The sequence below is a fragment of the Ovis aries genome, chromosome 10 (assembly GCF_016772045.2).
Source record: "Ovis aries strain OAR_USU_Benz2616 breed Rambouillet chromosome 10, ARS-UI_Ramb_v3.0, whole genome shotgun sequence".
Classification (NCBI taxonomy): Eukaryota; Metazoa; Chordata; class Mammalia; order Artiodactyla; family Bovidae; genus Ovis; species Ovis aries.
The window spans coordinates 35416984-35433537 of record NC_056063.1 but is presented as its reverse complement, the minus strand read 5'-3'; the positions used below and the strand labels follow the sequence as shown (position 1 = coordinate 35433537).

At 45.6% G+C, this 16554-nt stretch overlaps 1 long non-coding RNA gene across 3 annotated transcripts in view; it reads left to right on the top strand.

The window, feature by feature from the left end:
* LOC105609559 (uncharacterized) overlaps positions 1–16554 on the top strand; it is a 53936-nt gene that overhangs the window by 20826 nt on the left and 16556 nt on the right. For 2 of the 3 annotated variants that reach the window (XR_009595131.1, XR_001043096.5), the window contains exon 5: positions 290–16554. This exon is cut by the window's right edge. This is a non-coding gene — a long non-coding RNA (uncharacterized LOC105609559). The remainder of the gene's footprint in view (positions 1–289) is intronic. The other variant, XR_009595130.1, reaches the window with a different exon arrangement.

The window sequence follows — 16554 nt, the reverse complement described above, 5'->3', positions numbered from 1 at the left end:
ACAGCATCCTGCTCACCTGTATGAAGCACTTCCCATGCTTTCTTCTCGATCAGCAGCTTTGCCTTGAGAGCATCGTTACAAAGCTTAAGTGCCTTTGGTTTGTTCTAGTGGGCCATATTTACACAGATGCAGCCAAGGTGTAGAACTCTGGAAATTTTGAACAAGCTGAGAGGACTTGTGGAGGTTTGAGTTCCCAGACTAGCTCTTCAGGAGCAGGTGTGAGCAAGTGCAAAGAAAGGGCTGAGCCTGACCATGTCTTACGTACCTGATATTTTCTTTCTTCTTGCAGAAGAAAAAGATTCTTGGAAAAGAAAGCTGGTTCTTAGTTCCTACTGGAAAAAAATACCCTGCTGGGCCCTGGATGGGAGCCACTCTTTCCAGTGGAAACACTGACTTGCAGCACCACGGTCTATTGTAAAATCTGCAGAAACGTGGGTAAAGATCTTGCATCTGGTTTGAGATTTATCTCTTCTACCAGGTCAGCTTGTCTGCATTTTTCACTCTGGATGGTTGGTCATCCAGGGCTGGGAGCTGCCTCAAAGGATAAAAAAGAATTATCGGGAAAAATATCAAGAATGGATTTTCTTTTGCTGTCACAGTGTCTTATTAAAAAAATATTTTCTGAACAAGCTGGCAGAAATGAGGTAAATGTGAGTTGCTCTGAGGATGTTCAAGAAGCAGCTTTTGGGGACCACATTGCCTTGGCCATCTCATGATGAAAATCATGAATTAGGCTTTGGTACAGCATGCATGCCTTAAATATGGGGCTTCTCCAAGACACAACTTTGTAAAGCCCATGGCACTGCTGAGGCAGCACATAAAGGCCCTGGCTCACCATCTCCCAGCATCACTGTGTGCGCCCGAGCGAGGGGGCGACTACAGAGCATGCGCTGGGCGAAGCTCTGCTCTCCGCCCAGAACCGCCAGTCTTTTCTGTGGAGAAACTGTTCGACAGTCATGTCTGTACCCTCGCTCGTACCCTGTTTGCCATCTCTGCAGGGGTTTATAGCCTGCGTACAGGCACTCACTTCCCCGCCTTCTACTCTGTTCTAGTCCTGATCTTAAAAAATTTCAACAGTGATTTTGCCATCTCATGGTGTGCATGTAAGTGGCTACATCTATTCTGTGGAATGAAGGTATCTGAATGTGGCATGCAAATTCGAGAAAATTCCCTTACCTTGGCAATGAAGGCTGGGATAAGTTGTGAACTGCACATATCTCTCTGATTTAAATAATAGTGGAGTATGCCTGTTAACACCTGCTCCATTGTGCTGCTGATGAGAGTCAACTTGGAATAACCCATCTGAAGGTTAAGAAAGTGCCACGTAATGTCACACTTGAGTCTCATTGGGGAGGTAAACTTGGTGAGGAGAGGGTTCTGGCATTGACTTAGAGTTTCCAGTTTTAGAATGCTTCTTGGAAGTATCTGCTGTGGACCAAGGTGCTAAGAGGCTAAGGGGCCATGGCATGACCCTGGCAGAATTGAGGACCTGGGGCCTCCAGGAGAGAGTCAAGGGGTGGTTGGGGAGATTTTGGGAGATGGTTCCTGTGGTCACCCTGCCTTGAATCTCCTCTACTCCTCATCCACACTTTTCTTCCCTTTCTTTCTCTTTGCCCCCCCCCCCCCCCCCCCCCCCCCCCGCCATCCCGACTCCTCCAGCCATGGGTAACCACCCTCTACTCTCTTCTCCATGAATTTGCCCATTCTCAGGACCTCATATGGGCTTCCCAGGTGGTGCTAGTGGTAAAGAACCTGCCTGCCAATGCAGAAGACACAAGACACGCGGGATTTGATCCCTGGGTGAGGAAGATCCCCTGGAGGGGGATATGGCAACCTACTCCAATATTCTTGCCTGGAGAATCCCATGAACAGAGGAGCCTGGTGGGCTACAGTCCATGGGGTTGCAAAAAGTCGGACACAACTGAAGTGACTTAGCACGCACGCAAGGACCTCATATATTGCAGGAAATCATACAGCAGTCATCCTTTTGTGTCTGGCTTATCTCACTGAGCAAAATGATCAGGCTCATCCCTGTTGTGTCAGAACCTCATTCTGTTTTTGGCTGAAAATATCTTATGTATGCATCAAATCTTGTTTATCCATGTATCTGTTGATGGACATGCGTTATTTCCACGGCATGCTGCTATGAACATTTGTGGACAAATATCTGTTCTGTCCATGCTGTCAACCCTCTTGCGTGTTCACCTATGAGTAAAATGGATCCATCTCGTGCTAGTGCTGTGTCTGACTTCCTGAAGGACCCTGACGCAGTGGTCTCCAGGCCGTGCTATACGCGGTACGCTGTGCTATCTGCCACGTGTGAAGAATGTGAGCTGTTGTTGCTGCTTGTTGTCATCCCCAAAGCAGGTATTCTGATATTTTATACAAGCTCATTATGGGAGGTGAGCTGAGAGCTTGGGGAAATCTTTTTGCCAAAGTTCTGTACATTTTGCTTTAGGTTTTGAAAGTGAAAGTGAAAGTTGCTCAGTTGTATCTGACTCTTTCCAAACCCATGGACATAGTCCATGGAATTCTCTAGGCCAGAATATTGGAATGGGTAACCTTTCCCTTCTCCAGGGGATCTTCTCAATCCAGGGATCAAACCCAGGTCTCCCACACTGCAGGCGGATTCTTGATGAGCTGAGCCACAAGGGAAGCCCAGGTTTTGAAAAGACCACAGCAATATTCTTTAAAACATCTTAACATGACTACCTGTTTTTGGAGTGTGGGGGCAGGCTATGAAAGAATACATGAGTTGTCTTAGTTCTGAATCTTGATTAATTAGTGAGGTCGTTTTGAAGAAACTACATCCATTCAGTTTCCTACAAAATCTGCAGACTTCCTTTATGCTCACAGAGTTGCTTGTTTAAAGTATATGTTTAATTTCTTGTGATAATCTTTTAGTTAAAAAATTATGCATACTTGGAGAAGTAATGATCATTTAAAAAGTATTATCATTAAGAGAATATAGCCTTTGAAGTGAATTTTAAAGAAGTTTCACTGCTTAAGCAAAGATGTCTTTCTTCAAACTAACCTGAAACAATGCTCACTGCTTATCCTATATTATATCACGTGATGTTTGCTCACGATGACGTCTCCCAACTGTGTTTCTGAATGGTGAGGCTTTTCCAGATATTCAACCAAATAGCACTCTTGGGGGAGACTTTTAAATCAATGTATCATCTTATGAGGACCCTAAAGCCAGCAAAACACACAGGCATGACTTTCTTTTGTGGACAATTCTGTATTTCCTTTGCTCTTTGTGTTTCTTTCAGCTTCTGGTCATTTTCTATCTTTCTTTTGAAAGTTATTAAAGTTGTGTATGTGTGTGTGTGTGTATGGATATGAGAGTGTATGTGAATGAGTGTGTGTGGGAGCACACTAAACAAATGCTACATTGTTTCAGGGTTTTTTAATTTTTTTTTTTTTTTTGCTGCTGAATTTTTTGCTGTATCATTATCCAATTGATCTTAATTATCTCCTGCTAAATTAAGTTTCTTTCAAGGGAGTTATCTCTAAGATAGTATTTCTTTCAACTAATCTTTGTATCTCTCTTAGGTTCTTTTATAAAGAAAAATATTTTCCGTGCCAAAAGAGATTGGTAGAGAATGGGTTTCATTTTTTTCGCTAACTTGGGAATCATTTTGGCATAAATAAACAAAGATGAAAAATAATCAGCTAAAGATTCCAGTCTTTAATTAATTCACATTTTAAGGCCAAATTTGCAGAATTCCTTCTTCTGTGTCAAATAACAACAGAGCCACCCCCACCTTAATAACAAGGTAGGGGAACTTCAGTGGCAGAACACAGCCCTGTGCCCAGGGTCCCTTCTCCTTTCTCTGCCACCAACCAGCCGTGGGCTTTTGATAAAGCTCAAGCCTCAGTGTCTTATTCTGTTAAATTAAGATGATTGACCAGAAGTCTCCACCATAGACTTGAGCTCTGAAATACCACCAGTCTCTGGTTACAATAGACCTCTTGGAGATACTGGGTTTTAGCTAATCAGCCTCTTAATCAGCTCTAGGTCACTGCAAAGACACTGAATTCCTTGTTTAGAAAAATGTTTACTGTAGCACGCCAAGAGAGCATGGATGAATAAGGGAATGGCTTCAACTTCTAATAAGGATTTTCATTGTTGTAGGACATCTAAGTTTAACCTTAAATTAAGAAAATATTTTACAGAATGGAGTGTTTTGTTTTAAATGTTTAGTTTTTTCCTGAAGCAGTTTTAAACCTGATTTTAGTAAATAGAGATGTGCAGTAGAAACAGAAATTTTTGAATAATATTTATGTGGAAAGAATAGATTAAAATGTAGGGAAAGACCCAGTTCAATAATGTGGCATTGTTGATCTCTCACTGTTATGTGGATTCTCAGAGTGTAGTGTGTGGATGTTGGAAAAATTGTGACCATGGGGGACAGGCTGAGGCATGTATACACAGATACACCCTGCGAAGGGTGTGTGCTTATCTTAAAGGAGTTTTTCTAATTTGTGACATTTTAGTGATAGGAGTAAGTCGATAGAGTAGCAAAGAGCAGCAGTGCTGACCTGTCCTTGTAGTTTTCAGGGAGGAAGGAAAATTGCTGAGACAGTGACTTCAGTAGGCGGGGGAGGCAGGTGAACTCAGGGTGACACAGTGACATCTCAGCCAGGCGTCTTCAGGGCATCTGAAGACTTGAAATTGACCAGGGTGCACATGCATCAGCAGAATTAAATGGCAGGAGAAATCGCTGCCTTAAGAGATCAGCATTTTCAAGTCCACAGTAGGATGGGAAGTATTTGCTAGCTGTCAAAACAGTTAACCCCAATGTTTACTTCCTATTTGTTGTTCAGTTGCTCAGTCGTGTCCAACTCTTTTCGACCCGATGGGCTGTAGCATGCCAGGCTTCCCTGTCCTTTACTGTCTCCCAGAGCTTGCTCAAACTCAGGTCCATTGAGTCGGTGTTGCCATCCAACTCTTTCATCCTCTGTCACCCCCTTCTCCTCTTGTTCTCAAACCTTCTAGGCATCAGGGTCTTTTCCAATGAGTCAGCTCTTGGCATCAGTTCAGTTCAGTTGCTCGGTTGTGTTCGACTCTTTGCAACCCCATGAATCGCAGCATGTCAGGCCTCCCTGTCCATCACCATCTCCCGGAGTTCACTCAGACTCAGGTCCATTGAGTTGGTGATGCCATCCAGCCATCTCATCCTATGTCGTCCCCTTTTCCTCCTGCCCCCTATCCCTCCCAGCATCAGAGTCTTTTCCAATGAGTCAACTATTCGCATGAGGTGGCCAAAATAATGGAGTCTCAGCTTTAGCATCATTCCTTCCAAAGAACACCCAGGGCTGTTCTCCTTTAGAATGGACTGCTTGGATCTCCTTGCAGTCCAAGGGACTCTCAAGAGTCTTCTCCAACACCACAGTTCAAAAGCATCAATTCTTCGGCACTCAGCTTTCTTCACAGTCCAACTCTCACATCCATACATGACTACTGGAAAAGCCATAGCCTTGACTGGATGGACCTTTGTTGGGAAAGTAATGTCTCTGCTTGTGAATATGCTATCTAGGTTCGTCATAACTTTCCCTCTGAGGAGTAAGCATCTTTTAATTTCATGGCTGCAGTCACCATCTGCAGTGATTTTGGAGCCCTCCCAAATAAAGTCTATCACTGTTTCCACTGTTTCCCCATCTATTTCCCATGAAGTGATGGGACTGGATGCCATGATCTTCGTTTTCTGAATGTTGAGCCTTAAGCCAACTTTTTCACTCTCCTCTTTCACTTTCATCAAGAGGCTTTTTAATTCCTCTTCACTTTCTACCATAAGGGTAATGTCATCTGCATATCTGAGGTTATTGATAGTTCTCCCTGCAGTCTTGATTCCAGCTTGTGCTTCTTCCAGCCCAGTGTTTCTCATGATGTACTCTGCATATAAGTTAAATAAGCAAGGTGACAATATACAGCCTTGACGTGCTCCTTTTCCTATTTGGAACCAGTCTGTTGTTCCATGTCCAGTTCTAACTGTTGCTTCCTGACCTGCATACAGATTTCTCAAGAGGCAGGTCAGGTGGTCTGGTATTCCCATCTCTTCTAGAATTTTCCACAGTTTATTGTGATCCACACAGTCAAAGGCTTTGGCATAGTCAATAAAGCAGAAATAGATGTTTTTCTGGAACTCTCTTGCTTTTTCCATGATCCAGCGGATGTTGGCAATTTGATCTCTGGTTCCTCTGCCTTTTCTAAAACGAGCTTGAATGTCAGGGAGTTCACGGTTCACGTATTGCTAAAGCCTGGCTTGGAGAATTTTGAGCATTACCTTACTAGCATGTGAGATGAGTGCAGTTGTGTGGTAGTTTGAGCATTCTTTGGCATTGCCTTTCTTTGGGATTGGAATGAAAACTGACCGTTTCCAGTTCTGTGGCCACTGCTGAGTTTTCCAAATTTGCTGTCATATTGAGTGCAGCACTTTCACAGCATCATTTTTCAGGATTTGAAAGAGCTCCACTGGAATTCCATCACCTCCACTAGCTTTGTTCATAGTGATGCTTTCTAAGGCCCACTCGACTTCACATTCCAGGATGTCTGGCTCTAGGTGAGTGATCACACCATCGTGATTATCTTGGTTGTGAAGATATTTTTTGTACAGTTCTTCTGTGTATTCTTGCCACCGCTTCTTAATATCTTCTGTTTCTGTTAGGTCCATACCATTTCTGTCCTTTATCAAGCCCATCTTTGCATGAAATGTTCCCTTGGTATCTCTAATTTTCTTGGAGAGATCTCTAGTCTTTCCCATTCTGTTGTTTTCCTCTATTTCTTTGCATTAATCACTGAGGAAGGCTTTCTTATCTCTCCTTTCTATTCTTTGGAACTCTGCATTCAGATGCTTATATCTTTCCTTTTCTCCTTTGCTTTTCACTTCCCTTCTTTTCACAGCTATTTGTAAGGCCTCCCCAGACAGCCATTTTGCTTTTTTGCATTTCTTTTCCATGGGGATGGTCTTGATCCCTGTCTCCTGTACAATGTCACGAACCTCAGTCCATAGTTCATCAGGCACTCTATCTATCAGATCTAGTCCCTTAAATCTATTTCCCACTTCCACTGTATAATCATAAGGGATTTGATTTAGGTCATACCTGTATGGTCTAGTGGTTTTCCCTACTTTCTTCAATTTAATTCTGAATTTGGCAATAAGGATTTCATGATCTGAGCCACAGTCTGCTCCCAGTCTTGTTTTTGGTGACTGTATAGAGCTTCTCCATCTTTGGCTGCAAAGAACATAATCAATCTGATTTCGGTGTTAACCATCCGGTGATGTCCATGTGTAGAGTCATCTCTTGTGTTGTTGGAAGAGGGTGTTTGCTATGACCAGTGCGTTCTCTTGGCAAAACTCTATTAGCCTTTGCCCTGCTTCATTCCGTATTCCCAGGCCAAATTTGCCTGTTACTCCAGGTGTTTCTTGACTTCCTACTTTTGCATTCCAGTCCCCTATAATGAAAAGGACCTCTTTTTTGGGTGTTAGTTCTAAAAGGTCTTGTAGGTCTTCATAGAACCATTCAACTTCAGCTTCTTCAGTGTTACTGGTTGGGGCATAGGCTTGGATCACTGTGATATTGAATGCTTTGCCTTGGAAATGAACAGAGATCATTCTGTCATTTTTGAGATTGCATCCAGGAACTGCATTTCGGACTCTTTTGCTGACCTTGATGGCTACTCCATTTCTTCTGAGGGATTCCTGCCTGCAGTAGTAGATATAATGGTCATCTGAGTTAAATTCACGCATTCCAGTCCATTTTAGTTTGCTGATTCCTAGAATGTCGACGTTCACTCTTGCCATCTCCTGTTTGACTACTTCTAATTTGCCTTGATTCATGGACCTGATATTCCAGGTTCCTATGCAATATTGCTCTTTACAGCATTGGACCTTGCTTCTATCAGCAGTCGCATCCACAGCTGGGTATTGTTTTGCTTTGGCTCCAACCCTTCATTCTTTCTGGAGTTATTTTTCCACTATTGTCCAGTAGCATATTGGGCACCTACCGACCTGGGGAATCCCACTTTCGGTATCTTATCATTTTGCCTTTTCATACTGTTCATGGGGTTCTCAAGGCAAGAATCCTGAAGTGGTTTGCCATTCCCTTCTCCAGTGGACCACATTGTGTCAGACCTCTCCACCATGACCCGCCTGTCTTGGGTGGCCCCACCTGGCATGGCTTAGTTTCATTGAGTATCTGTGTGGTTAGATTGGCTAGTTTTCTGTGATTATGGTTTCAGTGTGTCTGCCCTCTGATGCCCTCTCGCAACATCTACCGTCTTACTTGGATTTCTCTTACCTTGGACGTGGGGTATCTCTTCATGGCTGCTCCAGCAAAGTGCAGCCGCTGCTCCTTACCTTGGATGAGGGGTATCTCCTCACAGCCGCCCCTCCTGACCATGAACGTGGAGTAGCTCCTCTCAGCCCTCTTGCACCCACACAGCCACCGCTCTTTGGATGTTGGGGTTGCTTCTCCCGGCCACTGCCCCTGGCCTTGGTCTGATACTTTGCATCTGGTAGGCAAAATATTGGAGCTTCATCTTCAGCATCAGTCCTTCCAATGAATGTTCAGTGTTGATTTCCTTAGGATTGAATGGTTTGATCTCCTTGCAGTCCAGGGGACTCTCAACAGTCTTCTCCAGCACCACAGCTTGAATGCATCAATTCTTCATTGCTCCACCTTCTTTATGGTTCAACTCCCTAATTACACATATGTTTAAAATGTGGATCATTGCTAGATTTTTAAATGATACAACTCTTTGTCTCTGCCCTGGAGTTGAAGGGCCCAGGTGTGGACCTCACCTGATCCTTGTGCATCAACCCCAGCAAGCTGGGACCCTCGAGGCAGGACTAGGGGGTGACCTGGAGAGGGGGTGGGGACTGGCAGCTGGCGCCCCACATCCCGGCAGGTATGAGCCAACATGGCAAGTCACTTGCAGATAGATGATTGAGTGTGATCATTTTTGATGAGTTCAAATGCTCAGCCTGTCCTTGGGGAAAGCTACTTCATAATTGATGAACGGTATTGCATCTTTCCTCTGCTGTATTTCCCCCCCCGCCCCCACTTCAATCCATTTGTGTGTGTGTGTGAGTTGCTTACTATTTAGGTCTCTGTCAGTCAGTTCATTTCAGTTCAATTGCTCAGTCATGTCCAACTCCTTGCAACCCCCTGGACTGCAGCATGCCAGGCCTCCCTGTCTATTGCCAACTACCAGAGTTTCCTCAAACTCATGTCCGCTGAGTCGGTGAGGCCATCCAACCATCTTATCCTCTGTCTGCCCTTCTCCTCCTGCCTTCAATCTTTCCCAGTACCAGGGTCTTTTCTAAGGACTGAGCTCTTTGCATCAGGTGGCCAAAATATTAGAGTTTCAGCATCAGCATTTGTCTGTCCAATGAATATCCAGGACTGATTTCCTTTAGGATGGACTGGTTGGATCTCCTTGCAGACCAAGGGACTCTCAAGAGTCTTCTCCAACACCACAGTTCAAAAGCATCAATTCTTTGGCTCTCAGCTTTCTTTATGGTCCAACTCTCACATCCATACATGACCACTGGAAAAACCATAGCTTTGGCTAGATGGACCCCATGCTGGGTCTTTAATAGCAGGTTTCTATCCCCCATGACTCTGCTCTTGTCCTGTGTCTTATCCATGCGGGGCACTCCATCTGCCCACATGATCACCGCTCTCTCGCCTTGCCTGGTGGTTTCTTCACGCTGAGATCCCCAGTGTTGCTGGAGGCCTTTTATTGTTGCTCAGGGCCTGGAACACACAGGCTTCCACCTACACCCACCTTCTCCCAGTGTACTAACTAATTCATCCATTATTTATCAAACGCTTACTGGGTCAGGTATTTGCCCTTACTTTCTCGTTTTGCTCTCTGGTTACCTATTGTCCTGCGTCTATCCTATTTCACTATGTCTTCCCTGCTATCTTAGGTCCTGGTGGTAAGAACAATGCTGGATTCACCACCATCGTGGTAACCTCCAGTTTACTAAACACTCTTCAGTGCACCATAAAGTTTTTGTCTTTCTCTGACTTGAGTAATAATGCTAAACCTTTTTTTAAACTTAAACCTTTAAAAACTCATAATATTATTTATTCATTTACTTGGAAAAAACCCTGGTCCAGGGAAAGATTAAGGGGAGAAAGAGAAGGAGGAGGCAGAAGATGAGGTGGTTGGATGGCATCATCAACTCAATGGACATGAATTCGAGCAAAGAGATAATGTAGGACAGGGAAGATAGTGAAGGATAGGGAAGCCTGGCGTGCTGCAGTCCTTGGGGTCAAAAAGAGTCCGACACAATTGAGCGACTGAATAACAACAGCTTATTTCACTATAAAATTTTTAAATTATGCTGAAAAATATAGTAAATAATACTTTTGTTGTCATTATTCAGTCGCTCAGTTGTGTCTGACTCTTTGTGATCCCGTGGACTGTAGCACACCAGGCTTCCCTGTCCTTCACTGTTCCCTGGAGTTTGCTTAAACTCATGTCCATTGAGTTGAAGATGCCATCCAAGCATCTCATCCTCTGTTGACCCCCATCTCCTTTTGCCTTTAATCTTTCCCAGCATCAGGGTCTTTCCCAATGAGGTGGCTCTTCACATCAGGTGGCCAAAGTATTGGAGCTTCAGCTTCAGCATCAGTCCTTCCAATGAATATTCAGTGTTGATTTCCTTTAGGATTGACTGGTTTGATCTCCTTGCTGTCCAAGGACTCTTAAGAGTTTTCTCCAGCACCACATTTGGAAAGCATCAGTTCTTTGGTGCTCAACATTCTTTATGGTCCAACTCTCACATCCATACAAGACTACTGGAAAAACATAGCTTTGACTATACGGACCTTTGTTGGCAAGGTGATGTTTCTGCTTTTTAATATGCTATCTGGTTTGTCATAGCTTTTCTTCTAAGGAGAAAGTATCTTTTGATTTCATGGCTGCAATCACCATCTGCAGTGATTTTGGAGCCCAAGAAAATAAAGTCTTTCACTGTTTCCTCTTTTTTCTTCTATTTGCCGTGAAGTGATGGGACTGGATGCTTTAGTTTTTTGAATGTTTAGTTTTAAACCAGCTTTTTCAATCTCCTCTTTCACTTTCATCAAGAGGCTTTTTAGTTCCTCTTCACTTTCTGCCAAAAGTGGTGTCATCTGCATATCTGAGGTTCTTGATATTTCTTCTGGCAATCTTTATTCCAGCTTGTAATTTATCCAGCCGTCTTTATGGTCCACCTCTCATGACTACTGGAAAAACCATACTCATGGTTTGACCATACAGAATTCTGTTGGCAAAGAGGTGTCTCTGCTTTTTAATATGCTGTCTAGATTTGTCATAACTTTCCTTCCAAGGAGCAAGTGTCTTTTTAATTTCATGGCAGCAATCACTATCCGCAGTGATAATACTATACTTTAGATCAGTTCAGTTCAGTTCAGTCGCTCAGTTGTGTTCGACTCTTTGCAACCCCATGAATTGCAGCACGTCAGGCCTCCCTGTCCATCACCATCTCCTGGAGTTCACGCAAACTTAGGTCCATCGAGTCGGTGATGCCATCCAGCCATCTCATCCTCTGTCGTTCCCTTCTCCTCCTGCCCCCAATCCCTCCCAGCATCAGAGTCTTTTCCAATGAGTCAACTCTTCGCATGAGGTGGCCAAAGTACTGGAGTTTCACCTTCAGCATCATTCCTTCCAAAGAACACTCAGGGCTGATCTCCTTTAGAATGGACTGGTTGGACCTCCTTGCAGTCCAAGGGACTCTCAAGAGTCTTCTCCAACACCACAGTTCAAAAGCATCAATTCTTCGGCGCTCAGCTTTCTTCACAGTCCAACTCTCACATCCATACATGACCGCAGGAAAAACCATAGCCTTGACTAGATGGACCTTTGTTGGGAAAGTAATGTCTCTGCTTGTGAATATGCTATCTAGGTTGGTCATAACTTTCCTTCCAAGGAGTAAGCATCTTTTAATTTCATGGCTGCAGTCACCATCTGCAGTGATTTTGGAGCCCCCCAAAATAAAGTCTGACACTGTTTCCACTGTTTCCCCATCCATTTCCCATGAAGTGATGGGACTGGATGCCATGATCTTCGTTTTCTGAATGTTGAGCTTTAAGCCAACTTTTTCACTCTCCTCTTTCACTTTCATCAAGAGGCTTTTTAATTCCTCTTCACTTTCTGCCATAAGGGTGGTGTCATCTGCATATCTGAGGTTATTGATAGTTCTCTTGGCAATCTTGATTCCAGCTTGTGCTTCTTCCAGCCCAGCATTTCTCATGATGTGCTCTGCATATAAGTTAAATAAGCAGGGTGATAATATATAGCCTTGATGTACTCCTTTTCCTATTTGGAACCAGTCTGTTGTTCCATGTCCAGTTCTAACTGTTGCTTCCTGACCTGCATACAGATTTCTCAAGAGGCAGGTCAGGTGGTCTGGTATTCCCATCTCTTCTAGAATTTTCCACAGTTTCTTGTGATCCACATAGTCAAAAGCTTTGGCATAGTCAATAAAGCAGAAATAGATGTTTTTCTGGAACTCTCTTGCTTTTTCCATGATCCAGCGGATGTTGGCAATTTGATCTTTGGTTCCTCTGCCTTTTCTAAAACCAGTTTGAACATCTGGAAGTTCATGGTTCACGTATTGCTAAAGCCTGGCTTGGAGAATTTTGAGCATTACTTTACTAGCGTGTGAGATGAGTGCAATTGTGCGGTAGTTTGAGCATTCTTTGGCATTGCCTTTCTTTGGAAGTGGAATGAAAACTGACTTTTTCCAGTCCTGTGTCCACTGCTGAGTTTTCCAAATTTGCTGTCATATTGAGTGCAGCACTTTCACAGCATCATCTTTCAGGATTTGAAATAGCTCAACTGGAATTCCATCACCTCCACTAGCTTTGTTCGTAGTGATGCTTTCTAAGGCCCACTTGACTTCACATTCCAGGACTAGACCATTCAGGTATGACCTAAATCCAATCCCTTATGATTATACAGTGGAAGTGAGAAATAGATTTAAGGGACTAGATCTGATAGATAGAGGGCCTGATGAACTATGGACGGAGGTTCGTGACATTGTACAGGAGATAGAGATCAAGACCATCTCCATGGAAAAGAAATGCAAAAAAGCAAAATGGCTGTCTGGCGAGGCCTTACAAACGGCTGTGAAAAGAAGAGAAGCGAAAAGCAAAGGAGAAAAGGAAAGATATAAGCATCTGAATGCACAGTTCCAGAGAATAACAAGAAGAGATAAGAGAGCCTTCCTCAGTGATCAATGCAAAGAAATAGAGGGAAACAACAGAATGGGAAAGACTAGAGATCTCTTCGAGAAAATTAGAGATACTTTAGTAAATAATACTAAGTAATAGTAGTAGTCAAAAACTGTATCTTCCACCAAACTTTGTCTGAAGTGCTTTGCTACGTTTCCCATAGGCTTTCATCCTGTATTGTAATTCCTACAGTATTATTTAGAGAAATTATTGTCAACAGAGTTGAGGGCCCTGTGCACCCCTCCCTGACCCCACCTCTCCTTCTGTCTCCCCAGAGGAAGCAGAGTCTGAGTCTACCGTTCGGTGTTCTCTGGTGGGGTTTTAGGCTTTTACCCTCTGTGAATGTAGTTTTACACTTTAGTTCGGCATATTTGTAAATATATAGAAATGATGTGATGTTCTCTGTGTACTTTTGTAGCTTGATGCTCTTGGTGTTGGGATGTTGACGCAGTCCACGCTGGCTGATGTTGCCGGTTCCCTCTGATTGTGAAGGGGCATCCCTTCTGTGAACAGACCTGCACACCATTGGTCAGTGCCTCTGCGGATGGGCATTTAGTGTATTTCCATTGCAAACAGTGTGGCAGTTGACATTCCTGTATGAACTCTGTTTGTACGTGTGGAAGGGCTGGCTCGAAAGGGGAGGTGTGTCTTCAGTTCTCCTAGTGCTGTTTTATAAAAACCATATCTGATACTTTTTGTTTCTTAACTAGCAAATTAAGCCTATTTCTATGAGTGTGTGTATGCTCAGTTGTCTCCAACTCTGCGGCCCGCCAGGCTCCTCTGTCCATGGAATTCTCCAGACAAGAACGCTGCAGTGGGTTGCCATTTCATACTCTAAGGAATCTTCCAACCCAGGGTTTGAACCCATGTCTCCAGCGGTTCCTGAACTGTCAGGTAGGTTCTTTACCACTAGCGCCACCTGGTAAATTTTCCTAGACCCAGAAAAAAGATGCCCCAAATATCTTGATGTGTTTAGAGAACTAGGGGTTAAATAATGGAAGAGCACTTTCATCAATAGTCTATGTTTTTTGGTCTGTTTGAAAACTGAATGTGGCCGGGTGAACCCCCTGGGATGTCTGTCGGGGCCTTCTCCATGGGGAGGAGGTGTCGCGAGTGGTGCCGTCAAGCAGGGGCTGCCTCTCACCTGCTTCTGGCAGGACCTCGGGACTCTCTGGGGTAGGTCCCTGTCACAGGCCTTTGCTTATGGGGCCTCCGTGTCTGTTCAGGCTCTGCTGACTTCAGAGCACCTTCATGAACAGCGTGGGCAAGGCCATGTTGGTGGTGGTGGGCTGTGTGTTGGGCCTGGGGAGCCATGACCCTTAGTCCACAGGGAAGCCTGGCTGTCTCTCTCTCTCTGTCTGGGAAGGGGAACCTTGGGGGATGTGTCTGCAGGCTTCAGGGGCTCAATGGGCAGCTGGTGGGAGTAGGCCTGGCCGGTGCTCCTTCAGGAGAGCAGAGCCCCATTTGTGGGTCAGGAGTTGTTCCAGGTGCTGGGAGCAGCCCCTGAGGAAAGGTCCACGCGCCTCAGAGGGGACGGACAGCACTGATGTCCAAGCATCTTCAGCTGCTGGCATGACCTGTACCCAGATGCCCAAGTCTAACTCTGGCTGCGCCACTCGGTCCTTACAATCTGGGAGATTGGCCGTGTCTCCCTCACCTGCTTCTGTGAGCATGAAGCCGGTTCAAGTCAGGTGCCTGAAGCGGTTTCTGGGGCTCAGGGGTCGTCAGTGAGCGTGGGCTCTGATGGCTGAGGCCCCTTCCGACTCCGCTGGTCAGTGATCATGTGGGGATGGCACACTGTCTTGGCCAGGGTTGGGTGGTCCTTGTGGAGCATTCGGGAGATGTCATGATGAAAATCTAAAACCTAAAGCACCATGTGTGGTGAGCAACAGCGCACTCTGGAAAGAGTAGGAGATGCAGACAAGCACAGGACACGTCTCCTGCCTTCAGGGCCCACATTCTGGCCAGAAGATGTGGTGCATGAAGTGGTAACTAGCTGCTGAACATGGTGTGTGACCCAGTGCCTCATGGGTGGCCTGGGAAATCAGACGGTGTGGGAACCACTTCCAGGTGGACCAGGCTCCTCTCGGGGACAGGATGAGTCAGTTGACAGGCTCTGGCAAGTGACGGTCGATAGTAGACAACTTGATATCTCAGGGGTTAAACTCCAGGTGGGGCCCACGGGTGGGTTACCGCTCAGCTGGTCATGACCTCCAGGATCAGGACCCATTTGAGCAGGTCTCCTTTTAGCACCCAGGCTGCAGAAATGGCCCTCCAGCTGTGGGCAGAAGGACTGGACCAGTAGGTGATGATGCCTGAGGCCGTGGCTCAGAGCTGGACCTGCCTGCTTTCTCTGCTGGCTGGTGATAAGCCACATGGCCAAGCTTGCTGTGGGATGGGGAAGCTTGCTCTGTCCATGGCAAGCCTGGGTGAGCGTGGGAAAGAAGGAACAGTAGTGAGCAAGCAGTACAGGCCACACGATTGCTTTCAAGTGTGAACATCAGCCATTTGGCGTTTGATTCGCTGCCAGGCGTCTTGAAGGAGAGAGTCCCAGAGGTCACCCTACACGTGACGGGGGTGTTGGTGGGTGTGGGTGATTCTCTCACGACCCCCAGGTTGAAATCAGGACCTCATCAGATTCACTGTGGCCCACACAGCGCTCACCTGGTCTACCTGGAGATGGGCTGAGACGCTAGGAGAACAGTCCCTGCCCCCTAGCAGCTCCTGGGCTGGGAAGGGCTATGATGGGGCCAGAACCGAGGTCTCCTTCCCTCTGCTTGGCTGCGGGAAGTAGACTGCTCCCAAACGTGGCCCTGGAGACCTGTGGTCTGTTGAGCACCATGAATAACCCTGTGGTTCCCCAAGGCCAGGGTGCTGGCTGTGGTCGGCTTCGTGACAAGACCCCTAGGAGGGGTCAGGGGATCCTCAGGTGTGGTGCCCTCCCTGGAGGCTCTTTCAGCACCCCGGTCACAGACAGCGTTATTCTCACAGCCACGCCTCTGCGATGAAAGATACTAGGAGGTCACAGCCTGCCTTCAGTCTTCGGGCAGGTGACACCTCCAGACAGCAGCACCCAGCTGCCACGAACTTGAGTCAAGGTCAGGAGAGTTCCCCTGCTTCCTGGCCTCACCTCCAACTGGTTCCCCAGGGGGTAGGATGTATAAACACAGTGTAAACTAGTGTTCGTTATTTGCTCAACACTGTTAGTGCCTCCGCGTCTTCACAGTGTTATACTTGTCTCATAGCCTTTACTCCTAGGAATATCCCATGGGAGAGGGATCGTGGTTCCCTTAAGGA